This window comes from Cimex lectularius, unplaced genomic scaffold (genome assembly GCF_000648675.2).
Source record: "Cimex lectularius strain Harlan isolate CLEC.00 unplaced genomic scaffold, Clec_2.1 scaffold35, whole genome shotgun sequence".
Lineage (NCBI taxonomy): Eukaryota > Metazoa > Arthropoda > Insecta > Hemiptera > Cimicidae > Cimex > Cimex lectularius.
The window spans coordinates 2,097,635-2,106,684 of NW_019392746.1; the positions used below are offsets into that span (position 1 = coordinate 2,097,635).

Consider the following 9,050-nt stretch of genomic DNA (forward strand, 5'->3'; position numbering starts at 1 on the left):
ATTAATCATTTAAGAGGTCTCTTATCCAAACTCTTTTCATATTCTTCTTTTGCTTACGTGGTAATTGTAAGGATTGGAGTAATCGTATTTGTATGTTAGCGTGATTTTGAAATTTACGTTGAAAACGTCTGTAGTACGTTTTGATAAATGAAAAAACTGTTGGCAATGAAGATCTCTGTGAAGTGTGCTACTGTTTACATAAAAAGGGGAAGAAGCAATAGTGTTACAATTTTGGATTGAAAATTTCGTAATCTTTGAATATTGGAATATTTGGCCAATTCATAGCTTCGCTCCCGTAAATCTAAATAGGTTTGAGACGTATCATGTCGAAAGTTTTGATTTTAAAGGTAATTTCGTTTGTCGGTTGCGTAGGTAATAAAGCAATAAGTGACTTGCTACTCGTGCTACAAACTTCACCAGTAGATTCTTGACCCTAAAATGAACAAAAAAGTTCATATTGACCATGGTCCGATTCTCAACCATTTCAGAGTAATTTCGCTTTTTATCGATTTTGAAAGATATCACGTCCTGGCGTCGGAAAATCGTGATATCTTTTAATCTAAACATTTCTCTTAAAATCTATAAGCACCGTTGAAATCCCCGTTAATTTTTCAATAAGAAGATGAAGGTGGCAAAACGTTTGGGTCTTTCTTCCTTGACCTTCTAGCTGTTTGTAAACTTCTTAAGCATTACATACTAAATGGGCATTAAATTAAATTAAAAAATTTCAATGGAATTATGATTTTGATTCTCTCTAAAAATTAACGGGGATTTCAACGGTGCTTATAGATTTTAAGAGAAATGTTTAGATTAAAAGATATCACGATTTTCCGACGCCAGGACGTGATATCTTTCAAAATCGATAAAAAGCGAAATTACTCTGAAATGGTTGAGAATCGGACCATGGTCAATATGAACTTTTTTGTTCATTTTAGGGTGAAGAATCTACTGGAGAAGTTTGTAGCACGAGTAGCAATTCACCCTGTATAAGTATATGCTAGAACGTCTCTAGGAAGTCTCACGACGGAGTGTAAAGGTGATGTGACATGCAAGATCTTTTTCAAAAAAATTACAGTTGCCTGTTCTCTTTTCTTTTAAGAACGAAATTTTTTTTGAAATACCTATAAATCTATACAATAATATTTATACATATTAGTTACTTTCCTTTTTTTTAATAAAATGACCAATTTGTACAGGCTACTTCTTTTTTTTTTCTTACAGTTACTAGTAACAGCTTTTTACAGTGTACTTTGTTTTTCAGTCCAAGAAGAATGGCTCGAATTTTAAATACTGCTTCGAAAATTTCAATCTCTACAATCTTAAGAGACAAAAATATCTTTGTTTTAATAACGAAGATTCCTAAATTCTTATATTTGTTTTGACTGATTGAGAACGTGTTGGGAGGGGCATCTCACCGGTAAGATAGTGAAAAATACATAATACTTTATAATATAAGTCAAGACTTGTGAATTGCCATTTTGTAACATTAAGTTCTGATTTTACCTTAATAAGGCTTCCATTTAAAAAGACTATAAGATCGAAATAGCAAAATGTTGAATTGCACCTCGGCATCCTTTTATCCTGACCAAGGCGACAACAATGCTTATAATGAGGTTTTTCAGTTTTTTTAAGTATTAAGTAAGTATTAAATATTCGATCTTATTCGAATTAATTGTTCTCCTTACTGCAATGAGAAATTATGTTTATTAAAATTCACTTTAATAGTTGACCCTAATGAAAAATTGCAAATAATTGGTTTTATAAGTACATTTCATGAAATGATTTTCGTATATCGTGGAAACTGGAAATCGTTGTTCAACGATATAGTTGATAGGTTGTCTTTTCTTTTCTCCAATATTTAAGATGGATTTAATATTTTAAATAATAAACTTTGCATTTCGAAAGTCTTCATACGATCAAAAGAGCAAAGAATTGAATTGAACCTTAGCATCCTTTTTTCCTTACCAATATTGTCAAAAAAGGCAACACTGCTTTATGAATTAATCCTTACTGAAATGAGGAAGATAGTATTGTTTATTAAAAATCACGTCGATAAGAGTTTCGACTATAAAATGACAAAAATTTGGTTTGGTAACAACAAACACCTATTTTTTTTCTTTTTTTTTTTACCAAATAAACTTTTTATTACACAAAAAAGTATTGATAAGATGCTCCCGGGCACGTTGATAAACTACGTCCAAGTAGATTCTCTCCCTCTCTCCCTCTCACTCCCTCTCTCTCCCTCCCTCTCCCTCGCTCTCGCTCTCTCTCTCCCTCGCTCTCGCTCTCGCTCTCACTCTCACTCTCACTCTCACTCTCACTCTCACTCTCACTCTCACTCTCACTCTCACTCTCACTCTCACTCTCACTCTCACTCTCACTCTCTCTCTCTCTCTCTCTCTCTCACACACGCACGCACGCACGCACGCACGCGCACACACACAGATACAGTGACACACACCTACACTGAAACAATGACACAAGCACATTAACACTATACACCCTAGGGCTACCGCTCTTAGGGGACCAAATTCTGCGGCATACGTTGTATGGAGGAACCCAAATGGCTGTTAGGAGAACCGAATGGCCCCGGGAAGTCTGAGCGGTGTGGTCGGTCTCACTCAGTAGCACATCCCTCCCACCGTATTAAAGCATGATAAATGATGTTTGTACGGTGGTCAATCCTGATGGGCCGCCCTACCTGGTGGAACGCCGGTCTCGTGACGGGGTCTCAATTTTACAGTTTAGACGATCAACAAAATTTTGAATTGTGCCGAGTAATCTATGGTGCCAATTTTGTAATCACATTGGATTAGAGAATTTTATTTTTTTAATCAAATGTAGTTTCAGAAAGTTAAAATATTCACTGTTGCTGTATTAAAATAATATGAATGTACAATAGCGCTAGAGCGCTGCAAGCAACCTAGTAGTCATTACGAATTTTATATTACTTCAAACCCAACACTAGTCACTTTTCACATTCAAGAGGGAAAATCGCGAGGACATTGGCTCTTTAGGCGTCTTAGGGGATAGTCAGAAAGGGTTTAGGATGAAATATGTTTGACTAGCGGGTTGGGATGAAGGACGAGGGTTAGATGGAGGCATCTCTATTGGCTTCTTGCGGCTTCGACAAATGGGATTTGAAGATCTGTATGGAGTTGAGAAATGGTTCGAAGGATTTTGTTCGGGAGCGACTTGATTCTATGGAAGTTGGAACGCTTGGTGTAAAAATATTCAACAGAAGAGGGGAGATACGGAGTTCAACTTCCTTTTCTTGGACCAACCTTCTAAACAGGAAAGATGGGCCTGGAGGTTTCCGAAAGCCACTCTACTGGGTCTGGGTTTGCTGAAAGATGGCGGTATCGTCTGCATATGTGAGGAGTACTGTATCAGGATAAATCGAAATGCCTGCAGTGTGTAATGAATAGAGAATGAGGCTAAGGATGATGTCTTGCGGAATACCCACTTGGGCACAGAGGTGGGGACAACGATCCAATTCGTATATTCGGCCCTAAAAAGTTAATAAAGATACATATTTTCTTAGAGTGTAAGAGATCTTAACTTTCTAATTGGATTAATAAAAATGGTGTATTTTAACTAAGGTCACCAGGGTGCTAAGGTAAACAAAAATTAGTCATTTTCCAGAGAGAATCACGTTGATGTGAATTTCATTAAACAATCTCATCTTTCATATTTCAGGAAAGATATTATTAATCGAATATGATCGATTATATAATGATTAATTTAAAATCTTAACAAAGGGAGAAAAACTGATCAGTACAGCACTATGATGTATTGTCTCTTAAGTTGGTATAATCTGATGATATAGGTTTATGTGAGGAAACAATCAGGCCATACTATCTAAACGATGAATAAAATTATTTGTTGTTCGAACTAAAAATAAACTATAACTAATGGACTGTTGAACTAAGGCCATTATCGATTAAGTAATCAAAACCATAATAAATTTTCGTTCGGTTATTTTCTCAAGAATTATTTCATAATTGGGTGTAGAGATGAAAGCAAATATTTGTTTTATTTGTTATTTACCTGAGACTCCGTTGATATAAATTTTATTAAACAATCTCACCTTTCACACTCCAACAAGGAAGAGAATTAATGGAATGTGTTCAAATATTTAATCATTAATAAATTACAATAAAAAGTAGTAGTAGGAAAACTCCCATTGATGTGAACTTTATTAGGCAATATTGAACCTATATAGCGACAATATTAAACCTTTTATATTTCAATAAAGAGCAGGTTAATTCGAATATTTAAATTAAAATTTTAGAGAGGGCAGGAAATGTTTACTATAAGCATTGTTGCTTTTTTGAAGTGTTGGTGGGTTAAAAAAGTTGTCGAGGTTCAATTCAACTGTTTCCTCTTTTTTCTTATGAAGCACATTTTAAAATGAAAGGTTCATTCATTAAAATTTTAAATCCAATTAAAACACCGGAAAGAGACAAAGGACAATCAACCAACTTTTGACGATATGAGCAAGGAAAAGTCATGGTTCATTTCTCAATTGTTTGACCTTTCGAACCTCACTACTTCAACCACTTAAGAATGTTTTTTACTTACTGCAAACTGACGAGGTGTCCCTCCTGAACACATCCTGCATCCCCCGAAAAAGATTATTAATGATTTTTTTGTTCGGAATGAAAGCTGTAAAATTAAATCCAATATTGGAAACACGCAAATCATAACGTACCAGCGTACATCATAAAGTTCTTTACTAACTTAAAACCTGTGAGGTTCCTGATCACATCCTATAATCTCCCCAAACAAAATAAATATAATAATACGAACTTTTTCGAAGGACATTTTGATAAAACCCTTCAATACCAGGTGGTATCTAAAGGATAGACTAAAAAATTTTGTCTTTCAAACTAAAAATAAATTATAACTTAAGTTTCGTAGAACCAAACATTTGTCATATTCCAAAGATATTCTCATTGATGTGCCTTTTATTCAAAACTGCACATTTTAATAAGTAAACAGATTATTTTTGAATATCAAATAATTATTTTTTATACAGTAGGAATAATTCATCTGAAAGCAGTGTTGCATTTTTTATGCATTATGATAAACGGATAAAGGTAACGAAGGAAGGATGCTACAGTTGAATCAAGTTCTTGTTCTTTTAATGTTATGAAGATTTTTTGGACTGAAAGGTTTATTATTATTGAAAACCCCGGCTTAAAAGATAGGAAAAGACAAAATCAGCATATCATCGTATATAGAAATGATAAATAGTGGAGTGAGATTTTCAGAAAGATAGTTCCTACTCACACTAGTTGTGTTCAACGATCCGGAGTGAGGAGAAATTTTTTTTTTTTTAAAGACCATCAAATAATGACTTAGTGTACATACAGATTTTTTTACCAATTTTAATCCGGTGAGACAGCACGTCTCCGAAAACTAAGTTATAAATTATAGCTTATTTACTGCTGAACCAAATATTTGTACTTTTGATGGTATGAAGATTTTGCTGAAATGAAATGTTTATTAACTGATATTAAATTTAATTAAAATATTGGAATGAAACAAAACACAACGTATCAACTTTTATTGCAAAGTGCAGTGTAGTGATGAGTTGATGTTCGAAGGCTTTTTACTAATGAAGATTTTTAAAAATGAAAGGTCTATTATTATTATTAAAAACTACAGCTTAAAAAGTAGGCAAAGATAAAATAAGCATATCATCGTATATTGTAATGTAATATGTCCAAATAATGACATGGTGTACTTATACATATGTATGTGGACATTTTTACGGAATGCAATCCAGTGAGACAGCACATACTGCGTCTTCGAAAACTAATTTATAAATTAGAACTTATGTACTGTTGAACCAAATATTTGTCAATTTCCAGGAAGAAGGCTATTGATGTGCATTTTATTGAGCAATGTTTCACGTTTCTGTAGGGAACAGTAATAATCGCACATATTTGTTTCTTATTTTTAATAATTAATTTTTTAGAAAAGCAGGGATAATTGAAGAAGCAGTGTTATCTTCTTTTTTGACGCTAAAGGTAAGGAAAAAGATACTAAGCTTCATTTCAAAAGCTAACGTTTGGTGTTATGAAGATTTTGTTGTAATGAAATGTTTATTAATTAGGATATTAAATAATGAATAAAGGCAAAACACAACATATCAACTTTTATTGTAAAGTGTAGTTAAGTCTTGATGTAAGAAGGCTTTTTACTGTAAACCGACGAGATGTCCTTCCCAAATACCGAGCACATCCTGCGTCTGCCATGTTTGCATCGATAAACAATGGAATAGCAACAATCTGGCGTTTTACACCAACAATCCCCCATATACACATAAAATGTTCACACAAAATTACCGTTTCGTTTAGAATCCTAAAAAAAATGTGTTTATTTAGATTCGTTGTGCATATTGAATTTAACTTGGATACGACTGGCCGCGACATGTGAGATTAAATACTTGTAAGTTTATTTACGCGTCATAAGACAGATTAGAATGGACAAAATTGAGTTGTAAATTGGGGACAAAATAAAACCGTGTGCGCAGTAGAAAGAACCTCCAGACCTGTTATCTTTGAGCAGGGTGTTTTCCGTGAACGGGATCGGTTCGGTGGTTTAGGAACGGGTTTAATCGTCGTTTATCTTTTTTATAGAAAACACTGACCTTTGCTGTTTGATCTGTGCGATAGGCCGAGGTTCTGTAGGAGACGTTTTCTGCGTCGAAATCTACCGGAGGATTTATTCCCGGACCTGAACTTTAGAGCGCGCACTCTCGTCAAAGTACCCGAACTAATATTGATCCCCTCCGCGCCCTCGCTTCGTAGACGGCGGAAACAATGTACATGTCACGGTACCCCCCCCCCCGACAATCACGGGTAAGGAAGTACATATTTATGAATGGGCCGATTTTGTCCTCGGGACTGCTTGCAGCTGGGCACTCGGGCTTTGCGTTTTTGTCTGACCGGGCCGACGAGCAATCAGCAAAGTGCCGCCAGGTCCCAAAACTTGCTTTTCACGTGACGGTTCGGATTTACAATTTTTTTTACGTTTCTATGAGAAAATCGATAAGGATTTTCATGGTGAACAGGAGGTTCGTTTGTTTTAAAATGTCGTGTGTCTGCTCCAATAGTACAATTTATTATCGTTTTTTTAACTCACTTCCAACTTTAATTTTCCCCTACCGACTTGTATGCCATAGGATAAAAGAATCTAGTGGCGACAGAAAGTTTTTTACACACCTAGTTTTTTTTTATTAATAAGTTCAGGAAATAAAAAATCCTTTTAACTCACATAAGTAAAAAATATATTTACAACCGTACAGAACATCTATAAACGGTTTAAGAAAATTAAAATATACCATAACAAAACGTAATAAACAATAAACTGCTTTGGTAGAAAGTATTTACACACTATATATATAATAGTTCTTGACTGGCTGACAGACATCGCACAGACCAAATCGCTGGATCAAAGGGGCTGAAATCTCGACAGTGCATTCCTATAATGTCGAGGTTAGCCTCTAAGACTAAGATAGGATTTTTTGAAATGCCATCCCTGATGATTCCATCCCGTTTGATAAGATTAATAAATAAGCTCCTTCTTAATGCAAATGGGAGTAAAAATTGGAACAGATGCTTAAGATGTTGAAAAAAAAAAACTTTCGTCTGGATTCGGTTGGACAACCCTGTATTTCAGATGCAGGCTCGAGTATAGCTGTAGATTGGTGTGGCCGACCTCTCAGCATATATAGAATGTAGTCTTGTGTGCAAATTGGCAGGCTTTCTTAATAAGTATTTCTGAACTTTTTCTATTTCCTCCCCACACCTGAGCACCGTAACATATTACAGTCCTCAGGTGCTCTTGAATATCAACTTTTCTCAAGTGAGATCTTACTGTTTGTCATTATTTTGCGCCACAAACTATTAAAGGCGTGCATAGCGCTGCTGGCTTTCTCTTTGCAGTGATGCATGATTATTGAAGATTTAAAGTCTACAATTCGACTTTGTAAAGGATCTAGAATCTTTGATAATCAGTGTCTTTATATTCTCTCTTCTTCCCTTAATCCTTATAATCTAACTTATTAATTAATAAGTTCAGGAAATAAAAAATGCTTTTAACTCAATAGGTAAAAAATATATTTTCAACTGAACAGAACATCTATAAATAATTAAAATATTAAAAATAAATTGCCTTAGAAGAACGTATTTGCACACTTTGTTTACACATATTACATTTATTACGTTGGTTTGTGCATTGTCTCTCGTTCATTCGAGAGCTATTTATATANTATATATATATGGGTTTAGGTTTTTTAGGAAGGGATGAAATTTCGACAGTGAATTCCTATAATGATATGAATAGCTGCTAAGAAAGGATGTTTTGAAATTCCATCCCTCAGGGTTTCATATGGACAATTTTTTTTTACCAAGTATAGACATATAGATTGAAGTGAACTGAAGAAGAGAAGAATCTGTGTATCGAGACATTATATTAGAAAGTTATACTAGTACTCTGCATCGAAGTTAAATATGAGCCCCGCGTGAACGAAGTCGCGGGTAAAGGGTAGTACATTATAAGTCTGATATAGTATTCTAAGAGATTGTAAATGGGGATTGTAATTTTGTTCATAGCAGATTCGTTTAGAGAATATAGAGCCACTATGCTCCTTACAAAAGAACACAGAGTCGGTAGCAAAATGTCATTTTACTTAGATAGAGATCAGCAAAAGTCGTGCAGAGAAATACAATGTTACTTAGGACTGAGGTCTTCTACAGTGAGATACATAGCCAAGAGGTATGAGGAACGCGGAACAACAGAACATAAGCATCGCAAAGGACGACCAAAAAAGCCAAGTAGATGACTACATAATAGAATAGAATGATTACAAACGATAAAAATCGAATCCTATGTAATCCCACCATAAGTGCCTAGGCTTTGGCCGATAGTGTCCATTTAACTTCCGATGTACAGGTATGTCAAAGGACCATACGAAATTATTTAAATTAAGACGGGCTCCATGGCAGAGTTCCTCGGAAAATACGCTTTATACGCGA

General features: G+C 34.8%; 1 protein-coding gene across 1 annotated transcript in view; it reads right to left on the minus strand.

Annotated features, from left to right (window-relative positions):
- The window catches only part of LOC106669290 (complexin-like), a 340,082-nt gene extending 333,265 nt beyond the window's left edge, over window positions 1-6,817 (minus strand). Inside the window, exon 1 of the mRNA XM_024227159.1 lies at window positions 6,662-6,817. The gene's annotated coding sequence lies outside the window, so the exon portion shown is untranslated. The remainder of the gene's footprint in view (window positions 1-6,661) is intronic.
- Window positions 6,818-9,050: the final 2,233 nt, after the last annotated feature.